Source organism: Rutidosis leptorrhynchoides, chromosome 9 (genome assembly GCF_046630445.1).
Source record: "Rutidosis leptorrhynchoides isolate AG116_Rl617_1_P2 chromosome 9, CSIRO_AGI_Rlap_v1, whole genome shotgun sequence".
Classification (NCBI taxonomy): Eukaryota; Viridiplantae; Streptophyta; class Magnoliopsida; order Asterales; family Asteraceae; genus Rutidosis; species Rutidosis leptorrhynchoides.
This window is the reverse complement of record NC_092341.1, coordinates 58,692,439-58,698,825: the sequence shown is the minus strand read 5'-3', so window position 1 is coordinate 58,698,825 and position 6,387 is coordinate 58,692,439.

Genomic DNA, 6,387 nt, shown 5'->3' with positions numbered 1-6,387 from the left:
TATCATTATTCATCGTAGTATGCAAATTTGTTACCAGGGGATGTGTTTCTACATGTTGTAAGTTATATAATATGTGAAGGACATTGTTAGGAATTATTAACTAACTTCTATTCATTACTCAATTTTAAGTTAATGTATGTTTACTGATTGTTGCTCTTTGTAACAAACGATCAGTGTGAAGACGATTGTTTGGATTGTTGTTGCATCTGCTTAACAGTTCGCTTTGCCTTGAAATATGTGCCATCAATTGTGATGATATTTCAATTAAGCCAAGTAGTTGTGCCATGAGGTTTCAAGAGACATGTTATTTTTTAGTCATTGATAATGCTCGATCGTTGCAACGATATTGGTTCACAATCTGTATGAAGTATGAGAGTGCTTGTGTTTCTGGTTAACTTTAATAGCGCTCCAGTTTTGGCATTCATTTTGGTCCAAATCTATCTATAGTTTCTATTATATTGCTAAAATGATGATATCATAATTAGGCTAATTCCTTTGTTAAGAAAAAATCAAAAAGAAAAAGAAAAAAATCTAAGCATAATGGGTGATGTCATTAATTTAAATAATTTTGAATTAAATTAAATCTTATTAATTAATTATTATTATTAAATCTTATTAATAATTATTTTAATTATTAAAATTAATAATTTTAAATTATTGTATTTAATTATTTTGAATTGAGTACGAGAAGGTATAAAAGTTAGGCATAAGTAAATCAATTTTATATTTATATTTTTAATTTATATTTATAAAATAAAATGACAACCAATATTATCTCTTATGATTGGATGATGATTGTTTAATATGCATTTTAGTGTTTGATGAAATGTTCAGCTGACGAGTTTCTTGGTCGGACTATGAGGTTTCACGGGTCATTAAACTAAATAACTTTAACATTTAAGTTCACTTAATACCTAAAACATATCATTAAACTGTTTCGTTTAAACAAACCTGTGATTCCACGGGTCATTTCACTAGTATATATGCTTAATCGCTATATTTTTCTTTGTTGCGTGTTCATTTTTGTTAACTTGTTTTACTTGAGATCATAAAAGAAATTAGCAAACATTATATTAAAATGGTGTTTTTATTATTAAGTTACAATTTATATGATGTTTTAATTATTAAGCCACTGCATGTTTGGTTCAAAACTCTACTTGAATTTATATCTTGTACAGACTAATAATTTTGGAAAAAAGAAGCTAAAAAACATGTCAAAGTGAATGGAGATGCGGGGTATCGATCCCCGTACCTCTCGCATGCTAAGCGAGCGGTCTACCATCTGAGCTACATCCCCAAATGCACTGATAACTGATGTCGTAAAGATAAGTTATGTACTCTTTGCTACAAGAAATAAGCATATTAATATTTATATTATATATAAATATAAATAAATACCTAAACATATAAGAAAACATCATCTTAATTCTAATCTGCTATAACTTTTCAGTTTTAACAAAATATTATTTTGACAATGTCATATTAATATTATCTTGATCTGCTTGGTCGAGATCCCTTCCGAGAAAGGTTAATATTTTAATGTGCGGGATTATTTTAGATAAACTTCCGACAAGGCTCAACCGTTCATTGCGAGGGATTGAGTTGATGTCAATTGATCATATGCATAGTCACGCATATGGATGCGCCTTATGCGCTGCACAAGTATAAGCTGTGAAGATGACATATATCTACGCATTAGTTAGCGTATTATGCGCAGGATTTTCTAATAATTGTGCGCAGTTTGCATATGATGAAAAACTGTAAATAGAGATCTCCGGCTTTCATTTGAAGGTTGTTGAACTTTGACTCTTTGAGAGCATACGATCGTCATTTCAAGTATTCAAGTTATATTTAAGGTAATTCAAAGGTTCATGACCGGGACATGGTGATTGATGATTCTAAACGATTGTTTAAGAATAAAAAATGACCATAAGGTCTCCAAAACATCACAACCATATCCACCTCATTACACTCGACCTTAATTTAACTAGTATAGTTGAATTTAAGCTCGATCATTGATCATGTGCTTTTCATGTTATATGAGAGTTGAAGCGGTAGACCATCTTTAATTCCTTTGTAACTTGGTGGTTTCTTTAAGGAGGTGTATACATATTTAGTTGGATATTAACATGTCGAGTTGCTCTTCATGATCGAGTGGATTGAGTAGTTGATAATTGGAGCACGTTTCGGACTCTCAAGAAACGGGTTTACGTTATTGCAGTCAATGATTCGGGGGTTTTTTTTTTTCAACGAGTGTAAAATGTTACAAAAAATATATATATATATATATATATATATATATATATATATATATATATATATATATATATATATATATATATATATATATATATATATATATATATATATAAATATAAAACAAAATGTCTGGAGCAAAATGTCTACTTTCTGCATATAAATACACTAAACGTTCAAATTCACATATAATTACACTGAAAATTTGGGTTGTCGGGTGTGGTCGACCTCGATTGCCCCTTCATAGGTCCACCCTTGACTGTAGTGGCGGCTTTGTGGTTAGTTTACAGCGAAATAGTATAATTTTTTTAATGATCAGTCTAAGCGGGAAAATCTTTTGTTTGATAGCTTTCGTGTTGTGAATATAAGAGAGGATCGCCTGGACGTTGGTAGACAGAAATTTGAGAGAAAATAACTCTATTACTCACAAAAATAGATTACAGAGTATTACAAAACTCAAAAACAAAAAACTCTCAAACTAACACACTAGGAATTCTCACCACTCTCTAAGGATGTATTCACTCTTGGTTAGGATTACACATATCTCACACACACTAACTAGGTTGTGATTACTCTTTTCTGAATGAATGAATCAATTGATAAGTTCCAGCCGTAATCTAGATTTTTCTAGTTGTTCAAAGAAGCCGGATGAAGAAGCAAAGTTGGAAACAATTACGGCTAGCTAACTTTGATTCTTCAACCGGCTTCTTTGAACATCTAGAAATATCTAGATTACGGCTTGGAACTTATCAGTTCGTTAGTTTTCGTTTTCTTAGTTAAATTCTAGGGGTCATAAATATATTTATTGGAACTATTGATTTTATAAGCTGTTATAGCTCTCTCAGTCTCTCTTTTATTTTTATTTTTATATATTTTTCATTGTTAAAAAAGATAATGTCATACTAAATAGTTACGGAGTAATATTTAATCAATAATCTGATAAAAATATATTTACAATAAGGAGTATAACATTTATATATAAATTTGAAACCTATTATACTATCATATTACGATCATAACAAATATACAATGCTATAATTTTTTAGCATCCATTCATCAAATGTCACAATATTCAAGTGAAATTACTAATTCAAAAGGCGTTGAACTTTCAAGAATGCCATCACCATGAACCACTTGCATAACGTTCGTTGGTGGGTCTGCTGTACCCTTAATTTATTCAATATAATACAGTTAGTACAATAATAATAATAATAATTCAAGAATGCATACAATCGTTATTAACCCTTTTTAGATTTTAATTTACTCGTCACTGCACTCGTATGCAAATAAACTTTCTGTTCTTTTCTTTTTATCATTGGAGTTTAACCAAAATATTTGACTCCACGGATATATGAGATTATAATTCGATTTTTATTCAAAAACTATATTGCTTGTTATAAAATCAGAGGGAAAGTAAACATTTGTATAACAAAAAGTGTGTTAAACTATTCAAATAAACAACTAATTTCTAAGTGGAGTCTTTTAAGTAAAGTGGTAGCACTAGTTGGTGTGAAATTCCACTGTTGGTTTTGAGCTTTTGAGTTGGGTGGTCTAAAAATAAAGTATTATGCATTTATAAAATAGGATAGTGATTTTTCACAAATTTTTTTAATTTTTATGTGTAAAGTCGCCATTAACTATTTGTATTATGCATACGAAGAGAAATATATTTTGATGTTTACATAAGATATTATGACGTAAAGTTTATTCCATCGTGGTGGTTTGAATATTGATCGTTTCTTCACCGATTTGAAATTCTGCAGACCCGGATTCTAAATTTGAATATTTGATAGTGGCTTAATAATCAATTTATGAAGAGCTCGACTCGGTAGTGAACTCGAGTGAGTTATGTACTAAGTAGTAGAGAGAAAAAGTACTTTTCTCGATAAAAGAATGTTCGTGTGTGTAAGAATGAGACGATGCAGGTCTATTTATAGGTACTACTAGGTTTTGTACCTTATGAGGCTAACTATGGTAAATGTGTCTGATGTGATAGGCTGACCAACATTGAAAATTGAACATGAGGCTTTTAGGGCTAATATTTTGGGCTAACGTAGATTGTGTCATATCTATCACACATGTACCAATTTCATGGCTTATGTGTTATCATAGCCTGTAGGGCTTACGCTTTGCAGCCTGATAGCATCTTCTGTACACCGCTGACCGCTCACAAACCCTTAATGAGTTTGACATTGTTGATGGTAATATGGTTGGAACTTAGTATCCATTTGATACGGATACCACATATCGAATATATAGAGAAGTCGTTTAATAATTTACGTATTCTGATTAGAGAGACTCGATAGGCATCTCAATACACATTTATACAACCATTCTCACAATTTCGAGATTTTAAATGATTCTATACTCAACATCTGGTTAGGATCATGTCAATTTTTAGTTAGAGGAATTATGTGTTTACATGAAAGTTTTACATAAATAATTTACAAAATGAGTTAGCAACATGTGAATGAATGAATTTTCTTAAAGCATCGGGTGTCATTCAGTGTTAGTTTTAGTGTCTTTTAGTGTCTTGCTGATGACTGAACGCTGACTGGACTGATAATGAAAAACCGATTTTGATGAGAAAAGGGGAAGTCGTTTAGTGTCACCTTTCAGTGTCAGTTTTCAGTGTCTTAGAAAAGCTAAAATATAAATTTTAGTATTATTTATATGTTTAGTATTATTTATTTAACTTTTAGGTAATTTATTTTATAAAATATATATTTTAAAGAACAAAATAAAATACATACTTAAAATAAATAAACGTTGCATTAAAAAAATGTACATGATATTTGAATTAAAAAAAAAAAAACAAAAACAAATAAACTTTTCCTAAATAAAATTCTACTTATTCGAAACGGCCTAAAGAAACTACTACTAAACTAATACGATAAACTACTATATTTTCTCTTCCGAATCCGATTCATTCAACGTCATCTCTCGGCGGATCTTGGCCTTCTTATTCTCAATTGTCTTTCTATCCTTTTCACTCAAGTTATCCGTATTAATCGCTAAAATTCTTAATTGTGGTTCCAACTTCATCTGTAGTAACTATTCTTCGTGTGATTGACTTCTTCAAATTCTTGTTTCAAAGTCAAATGCAAAGACTCTCGGGTTGATTCCGCGGATTCACTTGACGTTCTTCTTGATTTACTTGAGCTTGTTGATGTTCTTGAGCCCCTTGATCATCTTGGTATTCGGGGCGAACGAGGCAAAACGTCATTACCGAATAGAGCCTCGTTTGGGTTTCTTTTGATTTCTTCATTATCATCTTGGTTCATGTCAAACGCATCGGGTACTTGATCATCATCACTGTTTCAATATTTAACCACGGGTTCACGTCGAGCATTTCACCTACTGACAACAACCATATCCTGATGTAACCACTTTGGCTTGTCCATCAAAAAACTCCAAGGCTTCAAACTTTGAAAAACCTTCCCACGCTTGACCCAAATTTGTTCGTCACACCGTCGTTGAAAAAGTACATCATTTTTTCCATTTCACCATTCTTTTTTCAAATGGTGACATATAACATTAAATTTGTTGCAATCCGCATTCAACTTGGTCCACTTCGACAACAACACATTTTTTGTAAGATCAAATGATGAACTTCAGTCGTTGTATTCATCCACAATCAAATTCCATAATATTTTTCCTATACATATGAAAATTCGATTAGTATATATATATATATATATATATATATATATATATATATATATATATATATATATATATATATATATATATATATATAGTGGTAGGATCAAGAGGGAAGTAACCATTCGGGGGGAAGCGGGGGAAGCAAAAACCTTTTTTTTTCTTCGTTTTTTGAAAAAACTTTGTTCACGAACATTATAGATGAGATGAAAATATGAACATTTAGTAGAGACACTTTGTGATAAATGTTTTTATTTTGGCAGGAAAACGCTCGAAGAAGTAATATATAACAATTATCGTGTTTTTCGAGCGTATTTTGAGGTTTTAGCTATTGGGGTTTAGATATTAGGGTTTAGATATTAGGGTTTATAGGGTTTAGATATTAGGGTTTAGAAATTTAGGGTTTAGGGTTTATATTTAGGGTTTAGATTTAGGGTTTAGATTTAGGGTTTAGATTTAGGATTTAGA